The 23,680-nt window shown below is 41.2% G+C and overlaps 1 protein-coding gene across 1 annotated transcript in view; it reads right to left on the bottom strand.

The window, feature by feature from the left end:
• Window positions 1-23,680, bottom strand: part of UNC5C (unc-5 netrin receptor C) — a 392,973-nt gene that overhangs the window by 198,211 nt on the left and 171,082 nt on the right. The gene's annotated exons all lie outside the window — the stretch shown is intronic.

Below are 23,680 nucleotides of genomic sequence, written 5' to 3'. Positions count from 1 at the left end.
GTTAAGTAGATAAACAGAATGGAGAAGAATTCAGCTTCAGTACAGCAGGGTTACACATTTGTCCTAGTGCAAATAAAATATCATCCAATGAGTAAGCAGAATTCCTTTTAGAATGGAACCATCAATTCTTGGTGACCAATTTTTAAACAAACATCAGAAACTTTACGCCTGGCATTATTTAAAAGAATGTACTTGGAATGTACTGCATTTCAAGCAGACCAGAAAATGTAGATTTAAATAAATGAAAAAAAGTAAGAAAAAAGGCTAAAACAACATACTGAATTTATAATTCTAAGCATACAATTTGTTCATGTAATCCTGACTTTTTTCCAATAATGTTCTGCACATCAAGCTGATGCCTTGAATAAAAGCCCAACCTGTAGGCTACATCTACACTAGAGAGTTTCGTCAACAAAACTTGCAGAGCATCCACACTAAAAATGCGTTTTCTCAACAGTAAATCAACAGCACTTTCGGTGACAGACTTCTGCCTCTCCCCCACGAGTCAGAACACCTTTCTTGACAGAATCTGTTGCAAAAAAGCTGCATGGACACTCCGGGGTAGGGGGGTCCTTCAGTCAACAGACAGGGCTTTTGGGTCACTTGCCAGCCCTGTCGGCTGTCCTTCAGGTTGCCCATTCTGTTGAGAGAGCAGCTGGGCAGTCCAGCCACTCTCTGTCGACTGAGTGGATTGCTTTTTCGATCTGCTTTGCAGTCAGGCTGCAATCTATTGACAAAAGTTTTGTCGGAAGATATCTTCCATCAGTAACTTCTGTCGACAGATCAATGTAGTGTAGACACAGACATAGTGTTTTACTGGATTAGTTTATAAATTGAGGATTGAAACAGACTACTGCTGTATCATGTGACAAATATAGCCAGTATCAGTGCAGACTAACTGCTCAGAACACCAACTCTGCCATCATATTTACAGGTACCAGGGAAAAAGGTAAATGTTAATGGGGTTGCCTTTCCGGTCCACCCATTTTAACAAACTCTCAGGCTATTTAGCAAAGTACTAGTACAGCTTTGTTCCTCCATTTATCTAAATTCATTTCGTACCTGCTGTAAAACTAACCTTGCTGAATGAGGGAAAGGATCTGGGTCTGGAATGAAGTGCAAGAACCAGCTGTAAAGAGTGGTGGTCAGTTTAGAGAGGACAGAGGGCAAGGCTGATTTTTTTCTGAAATAAACATATGACTTGAAGGTCAAAATGATTCTATGTAAGAAGAGTCTGTAGTGGAGAGCAGGGCAAGTGGAGCATATTAAGTTAGATACCTTTACATGCTTGCTATAGGCTTAGCTGTCTCATGAAGACACTAGCTTAGAGAGGTCTGATGAGGAACTGAGTGGAACTGAGCATGAGTTCTGAGAGCCAAGATGTCACGGAGCTTTCCAGCACAACTGGGAAAAATCTTCATAGCTATACTCTTTGAACGATCCAATGTAATGATGCAGTTAATGCCCTGACTAGTCCCTGCCCCGAATGAGGTGGCTATCAGCACTGACTGGGAGAAAATCCCACAAGAGGTAATCAGCACATCAGTATACTGGTCAGAGAAGACGGGCTTTACACCCTCCCTTCCATCATCTTTGGGCATGAAGACTGGAAAGAATGTGGCTCTACATTAATTTCACTGGTGACTCGATCTTATTCCCACATTCCACAGCACTCTTGTTGACCCTTGACGGATGTTGCAACATAGAGGCCGTGCAACTAATTGCCACTGAAGCAGCACTACCATTTTAGTCTTAGAAGATGAACCTTCTGGGTCAATGTTAGTGTAGGATTGCAAACTATTTATATAAAAATAAGGAACTGTTTACTTAGCACGCCTTCTCCACCTTACCTCCCAATATTACTGCTATTATTAATAATACTAATAATTAATAAGCAGCACTTGTCTACATTCACTAGGGGTAGTCCTTGCTGTTTTTTGTGGCACTGAGCAATTCCAATCTCAACAAGATAAAAAAAATATAAGGACATCCCTTATAATAACAGAATGTTGCCCACCTTAAGACACATTACACAAGCCTATGGGGAGACCTTACCTGCAGCTACCTGTGTTTTAGATAAAAAAAAGAGGCCTTCACTTTCCATTGCATGCCCACCTGGCACCTTCTACAAGCACTTAAAATGTACTTTCAAAGCATTTTAACATATTAATTTCTTCTAGCTGTTAAATTATGTCTCACAATGGGCTGCAATGTGCAGCTGGGAAGGCACAGAGAGACCAGTATTTTACTCTAGATACACGTTTATTGGAGTTCAAACAGAGATATGGTGAAATTTTGCAGCTGGGAAGGGAGGACAACACAAGAAGAATAGTATGTTTTAAACCTGTCACTTCACAATGCATCAAAGCAGGAGTGGACATATTTTAAAGTTACAGCTGCAAAGAAATGTAAAGCTTCATGAGCTTGGAGGTCTTTTTTAAATAAAGAAATACAACACAGAGATGCTGTTCACACCCAGTAGATTCTTCTAGGCTCAGATAGTTTCGGTCTCTACCCAGAGCACCACATCAGTTTTATTTTCTCTCAGCAGTCCATTACCAAACCCAGAAAAAGCTGCTAAAAATCACCATGAGTGGATTCTTGAGGCCTGATAAACAGTTAGCTGATCCATTTCCAGTGGAATGCTATTACACCTAAACACTTCAACTCTGCCATGCTTGAGCAGTCACTTTGAAAGAGCAAGTTGTTAAAGATGAAGGAACCTAATGCATGGCTGAGCCAGTGGCATGAGCCAAGAAAGCATAAGGAACACATTAAAAGGCCGAAACTTGGCAAATTCCTCCTGCAGAAAATCAGAACTTTAGCTGTGGCTGAAACAATTCTTAAAGCTTTGTCTTCCCATCATGTTTGACATGAAATTTGTTTTTGTTCCATAGGTTCTATGCAGCTTCTCCATTCAGACAGATTGGATTAAAAAAGACCTAGTAATTTCTTCATAAAGGTGTGTGACATATTAAGACAGCTTGTTCCACTTTCACCTGTTCAATGAAAGAATCCTCATTTAGAGCAGATTTATGTCCCACCAGGAAATGAATAAAATGAAACAGATGTTGCTAGACCTAAAGTGGCAGCCAGGATGGGGGTTGCTTCTTTTTTTTTTTTTCCACAGAGCAAACAAAATGTGACTGCTAAGACAATAGAATTTCAGAGATATGTGGGAACAATAAATACACAGTTACCCTGACAATATTAGGCTAGGTTCATCCAAGCTGGTTCAGGAAATTGTAAATCACACCCCAGCCTGTCCTCTGTGTTGCATGGGAGTTCTTCCATGGAAGGCGGAAATCAGTCGCTATTTCCATCATGAATCTCCTTCCAGATTTGCCACTCATTCACACACTGTGTTGGAATTTTTGGTGGAAAGTGCTAAGGGGATGCTCAAGATCACCACACACCTTATTTGTTCCACCATTCCCCAGCTGCAAAGTTCACTGACCAACTTCATAGCTACAGCACAGGAAAAGTAGAGGCTAACTTACTTGGCTGCAGCCTTTCTTCCTGTAGACTATCTGCCAGTGAGGTCCCTGCTCCAAGTCTCTGCTGGTATCTACCATCCTAGACTCACAAATCCTCACCTAGGCAAAACTTAAGCATCTACAGTGAATTCAGTCTAATTACTACAGCTGACACAGTGGCAGAGGTGCAAAAAGTACCTCAAAGTTACTTGAGTAAAAGTGCAGCTGTTGTGCCTTCTGGGTACTCAAGTACAATAAAGATGTGGTGTGTGTGTTTAAGCACATGCATGTGCACGTACTTTTATTCAAGCAGTTTTTCAGAGAGATGCACACACACAGGTGACTTGTACTTATGTACTTTCCACCCAAACAGCTGTACTTTTATTCAAGTAATGTTTGGGGTACTTTTTCCACTTCTGTCTAGTGGGAGAGGGAGGAGACAAGGGAGAAGATGAAAATGGGCTTTCCCCCTTCAGAACTTGACCTCTCCACAACATTTAAAAGTGAGGGAAATTTCATCCAGCTCAACTAACGACAGACCTTTAAAAAAATAACACATTATAGAGCTTTTAATGTAGACAGAAAGAATAACTGCTTAGCACATCCCCGACCTATGTTGAAAAGGGCCAGCTGGAGTCACAAACACTCCATAGAGTCGTCCTCACAACAATCCCCTTGGACTCAGATGATAAGGCAGGCATGTGTATGTGCTAGATTTACTGCTGTTCTCTCAAATCAACAGTGAATTCAGCAACCATTGTTTTTTTCCAAAATGGCAAAAATCCCAGGGCAGTTTCTAATACCTAGTAAAATACTAGGATCGCTTTATTGGTTTGGGGGCTGCTGGCAGTTAAACCTTCTCTTTTTGCCTGTACTTACCAAGAGCAAACACCTTCATCACTGTCAAAGTAGAGAGAAATGTAATGAAAGTAAAGAAGAGAGACGCTGGGATGGACAGTGTGATAAAAGGCTTACGCCACCCCAGAGCTAATCATCTCAAGCATGGCTTAATCTTTCCTGGCAATACCATCTTTAGGGAGATACTTTCACACATGAGGTAACAACCCATATCAGTGACTGTAGCTCTATCCGCCAAAACATCCCAGCTTTTTGAAATACCAGTAATTTTTTTTCTGAAAATGCTTGGATCAGCCTTTCTAAATAGCTATCTGTCCTTCCAGGAAGCAGTCTATGCTTGGGAAGGTTTAGGCTGTGGTTAGTACATAGAAAAAAATAGACAAATGGCAACAGAAAGGAAAAAAAAATTCAATAATTAAAATTTACTGTCGCCAATTCTCTTCTCTGTGTACTTGCTGAACAGCGAGTGTTGCTTTGTCAGAATCCTCTCTGCCCCCCTTTGCCCCCTACCATCTAGATTCCTGCTGTTCAAGCAATGTAGGTGTCAGTACTGGAACTCACTCCCAGCTTGTTTTCCAGATGCGTCCTGGATTTTGGAAGCACTGGTAGTAACTCCATAGTCGTGCCAAGCTTCTTTCTCACACAGCATATCAAATTCCTCTTTTTGAATAGTTCAATGAGAAAATGTAGTCTTCAGAGTTATTCAGGGGACCACTGAATATTCGGTGACATTGCTTGGCTATTACAGCTATTGTTTCAAGAGAAAACAACTGAACTGGTAGTTTGGAAATTTAACCCCAACAATATCCCTTTTATGGTGAGGTGAAGGGAAACCTCTGATAAATCATCAGCCAAAATCATCACACACTCAAAACTCTGCATGCCTGTACGTGTGCACATGCATTCAAAATACACCTGCCTATCACCATCATATCATGGGTATAAGTCAGCTTGACAACTGTAAGATTAAACCCAGTTACAATAATCTTTGCCATTGTGCAAGCCAATGGATCTCTCTGAACTCACTCCATACTTCCATTCCCAGTGCTGTTCAACCTGCCTCCCAGCTCTGTGCCACAGCAAGCTCTCTGAACAATGTAATGCTGGGGCCAAGGGAGGTAGGCTAAGCAGAAGAGTGCCCTGCGTCCCAGCTGTTATACCTCTGGCATTCTGGCTCCTCAGCCTCTGTCCTGAACTCGCTCCAGCCCATCTGGCCTCCCCAGCTGTTCAGCTGGCTGGCAAATCTGCCCTCAGACAAGTCATGTAACTATCCCTCTGCTAATACAAGCTTTCTAGCCCCCACACTTCCACTAATTAGGCAGAGGGAATTCCAGTCCAATGGATCCAGTCATGTTCATCAAAACTGAGCTCTGCTCTGGCCAACCACAAACGGATCAGCTCTCTCATGCGTTGAGGTCCAAACTCTGCTTCATACAACATTTTGCCAGCCAATCTCCTCTTGCTACCCCCTCAGCCATAGGCAATTGTGAATATGATGCCAAGTGTAAAGAGGTTTGGAGAAATGAGGAGTATCTGAGTGTGCTTAGCTGTTATGGCATGTGAATGGAGCTTAATGAAGATATCAGTGTGGCCTTAAATGGTACTTTTTATTATTGTTTTGCTCGGAAATTTCACAAACAACTTAACTATATATTATAAAGCTATTTGTCTGGGATACATACACTATAGGTACCTATACACTATGAAATAAAGTCAAATTTATTAAAGTTGAATTTGTAACGCTGGGCTTTATAAAGTCAAAGTTGAGTATCCACAGCTCCCCACAAAGTCAACTTTGTGTGTCCCCACTACATCACCAAAGTCTGATTGTTGCATCAGTGCATTGTGGGAACTTATCGTACCATTCCCACAGCCCTGTTGCATGCTTGTGTTTTTGGCTGGTGCTTCATATGAAAAAATGTCCCACGAGTGTTTGTGGGTGTGTGATGTCTTCTTCTCACACTGCGTTGCCCTCATCCCCCTCCAGTGGAAAACAAATGGCCGTTTTTAAGAAGTCTATTTCCCTGATGAGAAAAATTGCTTGAGTCATCTGCATTATGGACCTTTTAACCAAATGTATCCTGAGAGCACCCACCGTCATCTTCCCACACTACATTGTCCTCATTCCCCAACCACTGAAAGCAAACAGCCATTTTTCAGAAGGAAAGAAGGGAAAGTAGTGAATCCAAGAAGAAAGAAAACCATGACTGAACCATGTCAACATGTTGCTCAACTAGTTTTCCCCTTGTGAAAGAATACCAAGCACACTGGAAGAATCTGGATCCATGTGAACAGGGAAAGACTTAATATTATTCACAAAGAGGGAAAGCAGGGACTCCTAATGGAAATAAAGCCAAACAGGTGGTGAGCTTCAGAACCTGAAGCACTTTTCAGAAATGTGCTCTGGCAGCACACAGCTCACTGAGCCATGTCAATATGTACCCCAGTTTCCCCCCGGTGAAAGAACAACTTTTGCAGGGGGCAGCACTTCAGGGAACTGTCAATTCCAAATGCAACAGCATACGTGCTCCAGCTGACTGTGCCATGTCAACAGGTACCTCAATTTTCCCCCGGTAAAAGAACACTTTTTACAAGGCAGGGAACCTTCAATCCCATTTTTTTATGATAATTGTGTATTAAAACCAGATCACCTGCAGAAAGGGTAAGGAGGGAATAATGTCAACAGGTACCTCAGCATTCCCCCAATTAAAAATGGAACACGGAGGCCACTGCTGAGACTGTGGCGCCCCTGAGCCACAAGCTTTAGGAAGGGAGAGTAGTGGGGTGGTGTACCTAGGCTGGGAGGGATAGGGGGCAGGCCAAAAGTGTACACTGCCCTTGGTGAGACAGCTCCCCCATATTGTATGCCAGGTAGCGGGGGGAAGCCCGGAAAATAGGAGTGGCCAGGGGTGGCCCCTCAGCATAAGCAGGGGCCAGCTGAGGTTCCTACTGACATGGTACAGTCACCTGATTTCTTATTAGGCAGGGGTCCAGCCCAGAAAATTTACACTGCCCTCTGTGGGATCAGCCCCTCCATATCGTGTGACTAGTTGTGGGGTGTGGCAGCGCCAAAAGTAGGAGTAGCCAGGGCTGGGCCCCTATCATAAGCAGGGGCCAGCTGAGGCTCCTGTAAACACAGTGCAGTCACCTCCATCTCCCAGGAGACAGCCCGCAAAAATACTTCCTGCTGGGGGAGCCATCCCCGCAATGCATGTTGCCTTGCAGGGGGTCAGCCCCTGAAAATCCTTGCTATAGGGTGAACCAGCCCGCTGCCAGCATTTGGCATGCCCTAGAAAGTGTGAAGTGCATAAGCCTTCACCCCACGCAGGCCAGGATATGCTGCTGTCTGGAAGCATGGTCCTCACCGCACAGCTGGCGTATGGTGTGGAGGGGGAGGGGCTAGCCTGCCAGCCGCTTGGTGTGGGGGTGGAGTGGGGTGGGGGGTGCCTACCCCATACCAATGTGCGGCACAGAAAAGAAGTTTCTTGGTTATGTGATCCCAGAGCACATTTTGAAGTTTCTTGGTTCTCGGCCGTTCCTACAAGCGTGGTCCCCACAGTCCAGCCGTCATGTGGTATGGTGGGGCAGGGGATAGCCCGCTAGCCAAACTGAGACCCTGGCTCTCCTCATGGCTCCATGCTAGTGCTCTCTAAAGTGATTAGGCATGATTGCCACTCTGATCATAAAGAAAATAATTCAAAATGCTGGGCTTACTGTTTCCTACTTCCTGTACTCCTGGAGAGCAGGGGAGGTGAAAGCAGATAGAATGTATACCTGTGAGGTATTGGGGATACCTCTGGAGGCCAACAAAATCGATTTAAAGTTGCACTGTCTCCTCATTGGCATTAATCCAACCTTTTAAATTTGAAATTCACATTATGCCACCTTGCATGGTCAATGCAAGAATGTTGACCTTAGGATCCCTAAAATCAACTTAATGGTTTTTGTAGTGAAGACAGTGATGTTGTAAAATCGAGCTAAGGGCCTTAAAATTTACTTTATGCTGCAATGTAGAAAAAGCTTAAGTATGCTCTATGAACAGCACTGGTGTAACACCCTACTCATTCTGATAATGAATAAAATAAATAATACTAATACTACTACTACTAATAATGATGACAATAAATACTAAGTCAAAAGCCATTACTCAGAAATTTTACCCCAGCATTCATTATCTTGAAAATTCCCTGGCACTTGTTTGTACAAGAATAGAGAGACTAACAGAACATTATGAGATTCAATGATTCAACAAACCTGTATTTAGAAACATCATTTTCCCCTACCACTTCATTACAGCAGAGCTTCTTCCTGACAACCTTGGTACACTGTCTTTTGGTAATTGTTTTGGGCGGCATACCTATGACCTGATTTCTGCTACCAGTTATTTGATGCAAAATCCCTTTTCCCTAAATGGGCATACTAGGGGCATGGTGAAAAGCTGGTAATTGGCACTTGCATTTTTCTAATTGTAGATGGTATAGTGGTACTTTTCCCTAACACTCATTCATTTATTGCAATTTAAAGACTCAGACAGGAGCTTTTCCATTGTTTTATTATGGACAGCTGTTCTGTAAATTACAACGGCTTTTATAGACTACCAAAAGTGATTCCCATGCAATCTGCTTTCTTAAGATAACTTACTAAAAGATTTTTCTCTAGGCCTCAAGGCTTGCAGGCAGAGTTTTGAATTTAAACAAGATTAAAGTTATGATAATGGTATCCCATTATGAAATCAGTTTCAGGCTACTTATATTAAAAAGCTGAAATAGAGCAGTATATTGTCATTTGTTTATTAGAGGAACTTCTTTTTCCTCTTTAAACTTCCATTAAATACACAATACAGCCATTAATTTACTTATTTAACAGACTTGGTGGATCTCACTAATATGATGGAATAAATAACTCTGTATAAGGTTGATCTTTTCTAGAGTGTTTGGTTTCTTTTCTTCTGTAAGAAAAACATTATCTGCATTGTATCTATTTTCCTTGCAGATTCAAATCATAATCTTCTGCTCATGTCAATTCAGACAATTAAAAACATGATTTTTTTAAAAAAACAACACTATAGGATATTTTTATTTGCCTTCTGTATTTTGGGAGCTTCTTTTTCTTTTTCTATTTTTTTCTTTTTCATCTTAGACTTTCCATCTTCCAATTTTTCTCTGCAACCATGAGGGAAACTGTTCTTTTTTTCTTTTTCTTTTTTAAGGAAAGCTGAGATTTTCTTGAGGATGCAGTCATAAATTGATCATCTATGAGAAATCAGGAAGGAATTTCCTTCTTGATGACTAGTCATGTCCCCAATTCTGCTTTATTACACTTTGCCCAAAAATTCCCCAACCTGGTGGAGTCAACACTGTTCTTATGCAGTACATCTTCCTGATACACAAGGATCATGGACACACTGAATTCTGAGTTCCATGTACAGCCATACCAGACTAGTTCTGCTGGTTGTGGGGCATACATATGTGTATTTGGGGAACAGGTCAGAGGTGGGAGTTTGATCACAGGCAGGAAAGAAGACTAGTTGGAGAGATGTTTTTAACCTGTATTGCAGCTTCTTTTGTCCAACGTCAGAACACAGGGCAAAAAATAATGAATTTCTCACAGTAGCCACAGCATATAATGGTTAACTTACAGTTTATCTAGGGATGTGGAATAAGTTAGGCCAGCAATGATTACTGCTGGCAGATGCTGTTCCTCAAATAAACTTTTATACGAATCATAGGAAAAAACTGAAGCACAGCTATTTTTTGCTGTATGAGAAAGCTTTAAAAAAAACAATTGATTTTTTTACTCTATTTTTATTTGCTGTGAAAACAATCCTGCTGCTTTGATAAAAAGGAAGGTGAAGTTTGCTGAGAGGATACAGTTAAAAGCAACTTAGCGGTGCTGGCAACCTTGAACAAAGAAAAAATAGACTGTGAACCAAAAAAATAACCTCATTCTCCTACATTCTCAACACCTAAAACAACAGGCTGTGAGAATGGTTTCATTAAAAAATAACAAGCACATCCTCACCAGGGGATAGATCGGGGCAAACTGAATAAAAAATTCTTCAATCATTGCTCAAGTAGGTCAGCTAGAATTAATTCAAAGGGCAAACATTCAAAGTGAGCCTCCAGCCCCCACCCCCAACCTCCACAGCCACCCCTTTGTATGTCCCTCTTCTCACCCTTTGACAAGCCCAAGTGGAGAGAGCAGGACTGATTTATTAATTTTGAGCAATCCACTTTCCAAAATGTGCCACATACTGGTCTCAAATGTAAAATCAGGGTCCAGGGAGTTACTCTGGAGTCATGCCAGTGTAACTTGGGTCAGAATCTGGAGAACTCTCTCTTGAGCAGGTACAAATTCCAACAATGCCAACTATATTATAAGTAAAATGAATTAGAATCATTCTAATAAACAGGGGTTTATACACACCCTATGTCATTCAGAGCTACAGCCAAAAACCCATGGCACCAGGCCCTGAAGGCTAAAAAATGTGAACTCTGTCAACATGGGAAGGAAATTCCATAGGCAGGTTTCAAATAAAACAGTCCGTACAGCAAGAGCATGTAGAGCAGACTTCAGTTGCTGTAGCATTGCATCAGGGACAAGATGGTCTCTCAGAGTAAATTGGTCTGCTTGGGAGATTATTTGCACTGATGAGTCCTTCTGCCAATATGAAGTAGCATTGAGGTATTGTGTGGTCCTAATTCCCTTAATGGCATTCAGTGATAAGTTTTTATACAGTGCAAGGCTGGCAGATTACTAGATGTGCTTAGAAACATATTTATCTTGCAGTAATGTGTTTTATAAATTACTATTTTGTTTTAAATGCCCTCTGTCTTTTCCCTAGTGAGCCATTCTCTTATTTATATGATGGGGAAAAATGCAGGTCACCATCAAAGTAAAGTTATTGCAATTTTTTTCTCTGCACAGACTCTAATAAAACATTATTAAAAAATAAAAAAGAACCCTTTGAAACTCAACTTTTAAAGTGAGCTTGTGAAATGCAAGCAGGAGACGTTAACTCTGGAGGGTGCACTATCTCAAAAGCTTTCTTCCGAGCCTCATCTAATGTAACAGCTGTTGTAGTTTAAGTCTTTTCTCTCCCACTGTCCTAACAAAGCTAATTAACCCTATCCTTAGAAAAAGCACATCCTGCTGGTATAATAAAGATGTGCTGCTTTCGCTACACTGCCAATTATGGGATAGCAGAGTGGAGGCCACTGCTAAAGTTATGCCCAGGTTTCCAATTTGAAGACTCACAGTGAAGAAATTGAACTGAAAATGCAACCAGTTATAGAGCAACTGTACTGAAAACACCCTGACAGCAAAATAACAATGTATTTTTTCCTCCAATATAGCAAACTTCAGTTTTTGCCTTAAGACAATATAGTGTCACTTATGGAGATTAAATATGTATCATGTCTTTACTGAATTACATTAAAGATGAATTCAGCCAGATTTATGAAATTATATAGGCCTTTTTTAAAAGGAGGAAGCTCATGCATATGCAACTAAGTTAAATCAAAATAGTTCCACTCATACCAATGGGAGCTATGCCCATTGATTTCAACCGGAAGTTGAGTTGATCATAAGGGAGGAACACAGTGAATATAAACACAGTGTGGGAGTAGGATCTTACTCCTGGAAGTCAGTGGCACTATTCCAATGGAGATTGACAGGACCTTAACTTTTGGTGTACTGTCTTGTGAATCTTATGTTCACAGGAAGAGGAATATATTGGTTGTTCTCCAGCATTGTTGTTACACTAGTGTGACTAGACATCCTGATATGAGGTGCTTTGTCTTATATATACTATACCCAGTCTCATCTCCCACTGGCCACCCCTAAAAAGTGTACTAGTTTTCCACACTTGCTATTTGGTCACCTTGGCTACGTCTACACGTGAAGCCAACATCGAAATAGCTTATTTCAATGTAGTGACATCGAAATAGGCTATTTCGATGAATAACATCTACACATCCTCCAGGGCTGGCAACGTCGATGTTCAACTTCGACATTGCACGGCACCACATCGAAATAGGCGCTGCGAGGGTACGTCTACACGCCAAAGTAGCACACATCGAAATAAGGGTGCCAGGCACAGCTGCAGACAGGGTCACAGGGCGGACTCAACAGCAAGCCGCTCCCTTAAAGGGCCCCTCCCAGACACACTTGCACTAAACAACACAAGATACACAGAGCCGACAGCTGGTTGCAGACCCTGTGCCTGCAGCATGGATCCCCAGCTGCCGCAGCAGCAGCCAGAAGCCCTGGGCTAAGGGCTGCTGCCCACGGTGACCATAGATCCCCGCAGGGACTGGAGAGAGAGCATCTCTCAACCCCCCAGCTGATGGCCGCCATGGAGGACCCGGCAATTTCGACGTTGTGGGACGCGGATCGTTTACACGGTCCCTACTTTGACGTTGAACGTCGAAGTAGGGCGCTATTCCGATCCCCTCATGAGGTTAGCGACTTCGACGTCTCGCCGCCTAACGTCGAAGTTAACTTCGAAATAGCACCCGACGCGTGTAGCCGCGACGGGCGCTATTTCGAAGTTACTGCCGCTACTTCGAAGTAGCGTGCACGTGTAGACACAGCTCTTATGTCCCACAGAGCTTTGAAGTCTATGACTTCAAGTTTACAAAGTGGTGACAGCTTTAGAGGGCTTAGAGGGATTACTCCAAACAAAGAGCCCTAAAGAATTCTGCCCATAGCTTGGCCTTACAAACATTCATTTTGAAGAACTACTTTTGCTGAGAGCTCACTCAGTCTGTAGATAGGTGAGGTGAACTTTTGATTTAATATATGCTAAGGATATCTTCCAGGCCAAAAAAAAATAAAAAGTAAAAATAAAAATAAAAAAAAGAGCATGTGACATCCACAGCCAGTGGAAGCAGAGGCTTCTGCACCAACAGCACTTAGATATCTCATATCATTTTACATTACATTCCCAGGCACGCTGGTACAATATGGTGCCAACAGAGCCTCCAGCTAAATTCAGCACTTAGGTGAAATGAAGTTAAACTTTGTCAATGTGCTCAGAAAATAATGACTGACGTAATGGTGCACTTCATATATCTAAGCCTCGTCTTGAGGGAATAGAGGACATTTAAATAAGCTCTTATGTGCACAGCCAGGAGTACAGATCATTTTATTGTACTATTACAAAGATTATCATCAAAAACATTATCCTAAATCTCATTTATATTTAAGAGCAGGTTTGCTATTAATTGTCTGTGTTCTTTTCATACTTCATAGTTCAATGTGTCCAAGGATAGTTTCAGTTTCATAGAATTGGCATCTTTATTATACCCTGGAGCTACAATTTTCCAAGGAGAATTGTCTAAATGCAGTTTTTCTCCCTTTTTGTGTAAACTGAGACAAAGGATTCTGTGTCTATAATCAACCCCTCTACTTGGCGCTCTCAGACAGTTGGCTAATCTGAAGTAACTCTTTTCCTTCCCAACACACAGGGAAGACCTGGAAATATTTGGTTTCTATCCCCCTGTCCTCTCACAACCATAAAACAGGAAACAATCAAGTCTAGAATCTGACAAAATGCCTCAAAATTTTGCTACCTGGTCTCTTATCCACCATTATCGAGGCTGAAACACATTCTTCATAATTCTTCCTACCTACTGCAGAGCCCTTCATATTCTTTCCTCCAACTTCTATGAAGCCTGTGACATACCATCCAGAGGATTTCCTTCTTAAAGTTCATATTTGGAGGAGAAACAAGCTTTCGACTTATGAATTAAAACCAAAGAGGGGAGATATGCTCGTTTCTACTGTTTCTGTTCCAAATTATATATAGCTGGAAGAATTTACAACATTGATTTTAAACCACACATAAACAAAACATCTGGACTTTGTCTTAATGAGATAAAGTTTAGTCAATGCTTTCTCAGTGGAATGATTTTTACTATATAATTGGTAAAAACAATTTCAGCAATGTCCTCTTTCTGCCAACAGTTCATTCTAAGTGGGAACCAGGGTAGCTGCAGAAGATACATCCTTTCTGAGGTGTAGTTGTTTTTATCTAATTATAGAAAGTCACAGGACAAAGAGACCCAGTTAAAAACATGAAAGATTTTTAAAGCATTATGCTGACATCTGAAATTCCCTGAACCATATGGAAGAAGCTATTGTCTCTCCATGAAATTCCAAGACATAAAACATTTATTTTAGAAATCTGCTTTGCATTCTAGGTACGGAAGCTGCAGTTCATATTTCTGTAGCAAAGCCCCCACCAAAAAAAAAAAAAAAGTATACACTTTCTACCTACTGCAAGAATTTCTTAATCCAGTCCTCCCAAGGAGGCAGTTTTCCTACTCAATCAAGCGCTGATGATTTGGAAAAGGTTTCTATGAGCTCCTTGTTAAAAGGGTAGTCTTTTTCTGATCCCCAGAGGGAAAATCTCAGCTTTCACTTTAAAAAAATAGTCTCTAGCCCTTGTCTTTGTGAAGCTGGCAGTGAAAATATAAACAAAGCAGACTGATTGTTAAGAGTTAAAGGAATACACAGCTGGAGTGGGCTCCATTTCTGCTTTGAGTGGGGAACACAAATCTCTTCTCCTTTCCTTCACTATCTCACACACCCTGTCAGTAATATAGGGTCAATGAAGTTTGGAGAGAATGCTAAAGTGTTGTCTCCCTCACTCTCCCCAAAAGCTTTCAGCTAGATCTATGCATAGGGTACACTAACAATTTACAGACATCACTTTCACAGAGTGCACCCTTATTTTTATACATTGAAATCCTTTTTTCCCTCTTCAGTCCATGCCTCTCATCTTTGGTTAACATTCTCTTGATCTATGTGTTGCAAAAAGAAAGGATCCAAAGAAGACAGGTAGATAGATAGATAGATAGATAATAAGGTTAAACATGAAGGTAACATTAGTAAGACAATACTTTGGCATCTTCTACAAACTTAACCAACCCATTTTACTTTAAATGTGAGTGTGCGTCATTTTGGGATGAAAAGAGTATGCCTGACCACAGTATTCAAGGTGAGGATATACTACTACTGATTAATATATTGGCATTTTAATGCTATTTTCTTCTTAATTCAGTCTAATGTCAAATTTCTGACAGCCACTAGAACATGCTGAGCCGACATCTTCAGTCAGCTGTCTCTACTGATGATTGCATTGTGAGATCATTTGTACTTATTGAAGTAAGCTAGATAGGGTGAGGAGTCTGGCTGTCTGAACAGTGGTAACTGAGATGTTGTATGAAGGCACAAGTTATAGAAGGATTCAATCAGGGAAGTATTGCCCCTTACTAACACTGTAGAATAGAGTTCGGCAATACTCCTCTGATGCAGTCCTTCTATAACTTCACCCTCACGCCATCCAGACATACTCCTCTGCCACTGCCTGGAGCTTGCTGCCCCTCTGCTCCACGCACTGTCCAGAGCTCCATCCACACTATGACTGGCCCATACGAGTGTACTCTAGAAGAAAGGATTTCATGCAACACTGATCTCATCCATTGTACAGCAGCATCCATAATTAGTCCCTTTTTCTATCTCTGTAATTAAGTTAGAACCTATCTATATGTAATAACAGTGTTAAATCATTCTTTCTAATGTGCATTACTTTTCACCTATCTGTACTGAATCATATTGCCCAACTATCTAGTTTGTTAGGCATTTCAATGTACAGTAACCCACCGATATATGCAATTTCGATTTCTGCATAACTTGCATTAATGCCAGTCAAAATCCTGGGCTTTCTAGGGGCAGGGGGCTGGCAGGAGCACAGCTTCTCTGCCAGCTCCCCTGTCCAGCCCCCAGCTCCTCCAGCTGGGGCAAGCCAGGCAGGCAGACTGCCACAGTGCTGCAGCTTCCCCCAGCTCGGGGGTCTGACAGGAGCAGTTTCCCAGTCCCCAGGAGTAGTGGAGAGCTGGGAACCAGGCAGCAGCCTGGCTACCACCAGCAGAGGGGAGCTGGTAACCAGGCTGTCACCTCGTTCCCAGCTCCTGAAAGCTCAAGGGAGCCAGGAGCCAGGTGGCTGCCTGGTTCCTGACTCCCCACAACTTACATGAAATTTTACTTAAACAAGGTTGTCCAGGATGCAATCCTTGTGTAACTCAGGGATCTACTGTATTGCACAGCTCCCGTTAGCAGACTAACACACAGGTGGAACCTCTCTAATCCAGGGCTCTCTCATCCAACAACATCCATAATCCAGCATGACTTTAGTTAACTGGATACCCACTTATCATGGGCATGGCCAAGTTTCCAATGGTCTCAGAAAGTTTGCTTATAGACTCCAGTCATGGCTCTCAGAGTTCTGTGCTGTTAGTTAGCTGTAATTTTCCCCTAAATATCTTTTAAGAGCCAGGAAGCTGTGGACATGTTGGAGATTATGCTAGATCTCACATCATGTGACAAATTCTCTCATCTTGCACTGGTCAGGTCCCAAGATTGCCAGACAAGAGAGGTTCAACCTGTAGTGGCATGAGCCACCCCGTTGCTCTCCCCCTTTTCTAAATCATTCTTAATTACATTATGTGTGCTTAACAACACCTGTTCTAGTACTGATCCCTACAGCACATAATATTAATAACCTCCGTCCATTCTGATACTTGGGCATTTATTCCTATTTCTCAGTCAGCAGTAGATCTATGACAGGAATTGTTACCTGGTTCTCACCTTCTAGTTACAAATTACTTAACATACTTTCGTGAAAAACTTTTTATAGAGTAATTTGAAGCAATAAATTATATTCCCTGTTCTTCTGTTTTTATTAATTCTAACCAAGAATTTTAATGGATTATACAAACCATACTATTGTAAATATTATCATCCATGATTTACAAATTTGCCTTTTTTCAACAGTTTTCTAGAAATTGATACAGACTTGAACAGACTTATTGATCTACATATAATTCCTTAGCCCACATCTGTCTTTAAAAATGGGCAACATTGTTCATATGAAGCATACAAAGTTGTTGCCAATTTGTTGGGAGTTAGCTACTTTGGTCTTCAATTCTTTCTGAACTCTCAGATGACTGACATCTGGTCCTAAAGATTGATTGAGATTAAATTTCCCAAATTAATCTATTCCATCCTTTCTGATGCCTCTATGAATGACACTGTTTCATTGCCACTACCTACAAAGAGGGAATTCATGCAGAGTATGTCCTCATTATTCTCTGTGGAAACCAATGATAAGAAATCATGTAATGATAATTCTATTCATCTTATCTCCACTCAGTATTTTTTAATATGTGAGCGGACCTTCTGATTTCTGAGATCTTCTCTACTCTTAACATATATTTTTAAATTATTTTTCTGATGTTTCTCTTTAAACTTTTGGATCTTCATGTTTCCTCATAGCCATCAATCTGTTTTACATCTTGTCTGCCAATACATTTTTATTCTGTTCTATAGTTATAACTTGAGCTGGATTTCCATTTTTAAAGGATAATTTAGGGGTCCATTGTAAATTCTGTAGCTTGTTTCTCAACTTTGCTTTTTGTTGTGTTCTGGGTCAAGCTTAGTGACTCTAAAAAGAGCAAAATATTCCAAGACATCTTCCATCTTAACTTCCATATTTAAGGCTATGTCTACAGTAGCATTCCTCTTTTGAAAGAAGCATGCAAATGAGGGAAATTGAAAAAGCAAACGAGGCACAGATTTACATATCTGGCACCTCATTTGCATATTCTTCTTTCAAAAGAAGAAAAGCCGTGTAGATGTGGCTCTTTCAAAAGTAATTCCCATCCTTGAAAGAACCCTTTTTCCTATTTTTTTTCTTAGGAAGAAGGGTTCTTTTGAAGGTGGGAATTACTTTCAAAAGAGCCGCACCTACACTGCTTTTCTTCTCTCAAAAGAATATGCAAATGAGGTGTCAGATATGTAAATCTGCCCCATTTGCATTTTCAATGTCCCTCATTTGCATGCATCTTTTGAAAGAGGAATGCTAGTGTAGCTGTAGCCTAAAAATTTCTTGTTACAGTACTAACTCTTACTGCTAAGACCTACTTTATGAGAAAGTCAGGTTTTATTATATTATAGACACTATCACTCAGTAGCTCAGGCAACATTTTTCAAAAGCAACTAGGTGATGTAGGAGCCTATGTTCTAGGAAAGTATGTGCTTATGTGCTCTATTGAGAATGACTGAACGTAAATACATACATAAATTTTTCTTAAATTGGTGTCTGTTTATCTTATACCTGAGAATGCCTCAATCCATCAAAATATCCCTTAAAATTACCAAGGTTTATTCCTATGGCTTAAAATTTTCTTTAAGTAAAGCAGGGAAACCATTCATTTGCTTCAAGGAAAACTTTCATCTGCTTCTGTGGGATAGATAGATAGATAGAATATACTCTGAATTGTGTGTATTTCAAATAGCAGGACACGCTGCGGAGCCAGGAGATGAACAGAGATCATTTTCTAGCCACTGCTAACAAACAGAAGCAGAAAATTACTCCATTTCCTGTTAGCAATGTATTCAGTAAATAAGATTATGCTGGATGGACTGCTCAATCCACTGAGGAGCTCTATTATTTCAGCCTATTGTATCCAAGGGTGTGAGGGGAGAGCTGCTTTCATTTTTTTCAATTTCTTATTTATTTATTTACTTTTGTTTGTTTGTTTTTGTATGATCACAAACTATAACTACCCTAGAATGGATACTGAAAAGAAACTCAACTAAAAGTACTATCTGGTAGATGGATTTTTGAGGCCATCTCTCGAAACTTCAAAAAGAGTTTTGCCTGGGGGGAGAATTATATCCTGCAAATGACTCCACATGGGCAGACATCAATGGAGTGCCACAAAGACTCAGAGGTCTGCCCACAGGGAGTCACTTTCAGGGTCAGGGCCTCAGAACATTAAGGATTTGGGCCTTGGATCAGACCCTCATTCCACTCATAATACTCAGCTCTAACCTAATACTTCTGATGTTCTAATGTAATAATTTATCAATCTATCACAGGGATTAAGCATTTTTATTATTTACTTAAGAGTTCAGACTTGCCGAGGCTTCTGGATCCTGGTAACTTGCCTCATTTCATGTGCCTACATGTACCTCCTGTTCAATGATGTAACTCACATGAATTCCATTTTACGTATGCATACACATGGACACGGCTGGGTGCTTAATGTAAGAGCTAAACATTGTGGAAATCCATGAGCTCTCTGACCAATGTTTCCACACAGGAGCTGCAATAGCTCTCCTTTAAAACAAAAATTAAATTCAACACAGCTCAATGAACATTACAAATATTTTCCACTACATCTCTCATCTCTGAATACAAATAGGAAAAATACTAATGAATGGTGAAAAAATCCACCTGATTGGTTACCGAGTCTTCCTCTTTGTGACAAGTACAGTGCTTACCAAACACAAAAATCAATACCGTGACTAAATGTGGAAGTCTAGACATTAAACTGAAATGCTCAGTAAGAAAATATATTATACAGACAGACAGAAATCCATCTGCCTATTTAACACAACAGAAAGGTAGAATTGTGACTCTGGTACTCACTACTGATGTGATACAGGTGAAGAGATCACTGTCTCATGTACATGTTGGGGCAATGCATGAGGTGAACGAGGTGTCAGATGAACCCTCTCCTCCCTAAGCAGGGAGGGAATGGCCAGCTGCTGGCGGTGGGCGGGGGGGGTTGGGGGAGGGGGGCTGGGAGGTGGCCTGGGAAGTGGCATCGACAACAGGTGGGATAAGGCGGGGCCTGGGATGGAAAGTGGTTGTCCCAGAATTTTCCTGGTTGGGGACAGGTGGCTCTTGCCCCTGCTCCATCCCCCTTCATCTCTCAGTACACGGTGTACCTAGGGTAAGTAAAATAAACAAACAAACCCAGAATGCTCACACATGACAAAATGCTGAGCTTCTTAAATGTTTCCTAAGCATCCAACATGACAAAGCCATTAACCAAGCCATAGTGATCTATGTTCCTACACAGTGGTGTATGTGCTTTCACCCATGACATGCTTGATGGAGTTCATCTTGGGAAAGTGGAGCAGAGAAAGACCAGCCCTTTGCATTTGTCCTTATTGAATTTCATCCTATTTACCTAAGATCATTTCTCAGTCCTACAGTTCCGTGACTCTACAATGACTTGTTCCCTATTCAGCTATTTTAGATAAATGAAAGAAAGGCTCCTGTGATATCTGCAACTTTGGCCAATACACCAACCGAGTGAACCAAGAGCTTGCACAGCTAAAAGTTTGAGTCCCTAAAAGCTTAAGCAAAAGACCAAGATTCTGTAGGCCCAGTCCATGGACAGATCTTGGATAAGGATAGGTAACACACATTGACAAGTGGGTTATGCATGTACTAGTGGAATATTGCAGAATCAGCATTAAAAATATCTGAAAAGGTGCTGTAAGGGGACTTGGTCAATGGATGGCTGCGGAGGTGAGTAATTAGCTGCAGATACATTAACCTTCAGATCAGTGGTTTACTATTTATCGTTTGAAATTGTTATGGCCCATATCACTGTGGTCTCTGCAAGAGAAATTAATCTCTAGTAAAACTCCATTCATTTTAATGCAGTTGTGCCCAGGATGAATTTGTCCTTTGGTGACTTAATTGCATCCCAGACAGTTTGCTGTGTGATGGCTGTTTTTGTGGTTTTTGAACTGATCTTGATCGTCATAGTCCAATTCTTACAAGACAAGGGTCTACGCAAATATACCATTATACTAGCTACCCTTGGCTGCAGAGGCCCAGGTCTAAATGGAAATTTATCTATCCCTGGAAAGTGGCACCTTCGAAAAGACATGGAGACACATTGGGTGGGGCAAAGTAAGAAAGTCCATGCTGTTGCCACCTCAGCTTTGGAAATCTAGAGCACATTAGCCTCCAAGGCTGTCAAATCACTGTTTTCCCCAAGCAATGCACATTTTACAGGGAAAATATTAGCACAAATGGAGAGGTTCATGAGGTGTTGTTCATGTTAAAACAAACCGGTAGCACAAACTGCTTCTTCTGCGGAGACCAAGGAGTGAATGAAAGAGGATATTTCAATGAAGGGAGGAGGAGGAGGACAAAGGGTATAACAGGGCAACCTTCCACTAGAAAAAAAGTAAAGCCTGAGGCACAAAGTGGGGGCACTTACTGAACACGTCTGACAGTTCTAGATATACCCTAAACATTAAGTAGATGACAGCCGCTTGCTCAGAGGTAGGACAGGACTCAACAGAGCTTCTTTTTGTCCGTCTTCCAAATCCCATTTAACTAATACATAGAATCAAAGGACTTCTATAAGTCATACTTCATCTGCCACAGGGCTGACGAATGCAAGATCAGCCACCTGTCTCCCTCTGGGCCCACTAATGGTCTGAGGGCACAGGAATAATGTGATTTGTCAGGAAGGGGACAAATGCTGCAATAATAATGTCCACCTAAACTGAGGCAACAACTCGGTTTAATTGTCCCTGCAAGAAACCCTTGCTGGAGTTAAGCTTGGGAAAGGTGGAGTAGAGAAAGACATTATATGCCTGTCCTTTATTGAAAATTTCAGGAAAACCAAATGTTCCTGTCCCCAGAGCCGCAAGCAAGGAGGCCAAATGACAGAGAAGACAAATGCTTCCTACTGTCAGTGACAGACCTAACTTAGAAATATAGGGAATATTATCATAACATTCTGCTTTCAATGTCTTTATGAGAGAAATAAGATTTATGTTTCTAGTTCTGAGGTGGAGAGCAAGAAAAACCTTGAACTGCATAAGTATGTATGTGTGCACAGATCTGTGTCTATCATACATGGCTTATCAAATCTGATGCCAAGAAGAGGGCTTGGCTGTTAAAGATAAAGCAATCCACCTTTGGGTAGCAAGGACTTCTTGGCTGCTTGCAGTTTACATGGGTTAAGTCTCTTCAGAACCACTAAAGCAATACAAAACATGATCCAGTTTCTCATGAGGTAAGACAAACTGTCAAGGAGGAACCATGGTTGCCTTTTTTATACTTCTAATTGTGTACATGTAGCAGATAAGTGGAGTAAATATCATTCTGAAGGGTACTTTTTATATGCACAAGAGAGACACTTTAAAGGCATAACCACACTGGAGTGTATGCCCCAGGTTCAAACTCAGTGACCTAACCCCCTTCCATCTATGCACAAACCATGCTAACCCAGGACTTAGATCCATGGTCCTAGGATACCATGTGCACAATGGATCCAAACATGGATCAAGCCAGGATCCAGGCTTTGAGGCCTAATGCTTTTCAGTGCAGACACAGCCCCACTGGATTAGTGCCCTGGGCATCCACTAAACATATTCCACAGTCCCCTGGGCTGACTTTCTTTGTACTCTGGGCAGTCAAATTTGGTGAAAAATCAAGTTTTCCCACAATGCACGATGAACAAAGGGCTGGAGCAGCTGCATTTGGGAAGTCTTGGCATTAGGATGTCTGGGATACACTAACCTGAGTTCTACCAACCCAGGATTTACATGCCATAGAAACATATACTGTGGTATGGACACACCTTTAGAGGACCTAAATATCATAGATATTTAAAACAAGTATGTAAAAAATGATGAACAGATATAAACCTGATTCTCTTTTCACACAAAAGGAAAGAAAAGCATTAACCAAAAATCATTTTCCTGAGCTGTACTGACCAAACTATCAGAAAAAAAAAACCAAACCTTTTAACACTGCATTTCAAAGATAGTCTCCTAGCACCTGTACAATTTCTGGGAGGATAGGGTCAAGCACATTTACAAAAGCCTGCATCTGCTTTGTACTCATTTTTAAACGCATTGATTTTTGCTTGTTTTCTTTAAAAAATATTTTTAACATGCTAGCAGATGCACATTCAGAAATGGAACATTGTCCATGGTAGCCTTTCTTTTCATTGGCAGTTTGCTACGTGTGTGTTTGTTAAAAAGAGAAAGAAAATCAGAATGTAGGGCCGAGTCTTTGACCTATATTCCAGAATGCTTCCCCACCCACCTTGTGCAATTATCTGGCTGACAATAGGCCTGATTGGAGATATTGCTTTAAAAAAATATTGTAACTTCATTATCGGAGGAAGGGGATGGCAGTAGCTTCACAGTGCCAGGAGCAGTCCAGAGAAAGGACTACAACTCAGAAAGTCACAATTCCTTTTTTGCTCCTTCCTTTAGCTTGCATGGGAAATAAAGTATTTCATCCTCCTCTGGGAGGTAGCTTGCTCCTTCCTCTGCAACAGGTTTCTGAGTCAGGTGCATCAGAGGTAGGGTTCCTCCCCATTCTTGCCTATCTACACACTCATTTACAGTGAGGAGCAAGGAGAAAGTATCTCCTGCTGTTAGCCATAGCCAGAATAACAATTTAAGCAGGAGTCAAAGGGGTGCGGCTTACTTCTCCTTACAGATCA

The sequence above is a fragment of the Carettochelys insculpta genome, chromosome 4, assembly GCF_033958435.1.
Source record: "Carettochelys insculpta isolate YL-2023 chromosome 4, ASM3395843v1, whole genome shotgun sequence".
NCBI classification, from domain to species: domain Eukaryota; kingdom Metazoa; phylum Chordata; order Testudines; family Carettochelyidae; genus Carettochelys; species Carettochelys insculpta.
Note: the sequence above shows the minus strand (reverse complement) of the source record. Positions and strands in the feature narration are given on the sequence as shown.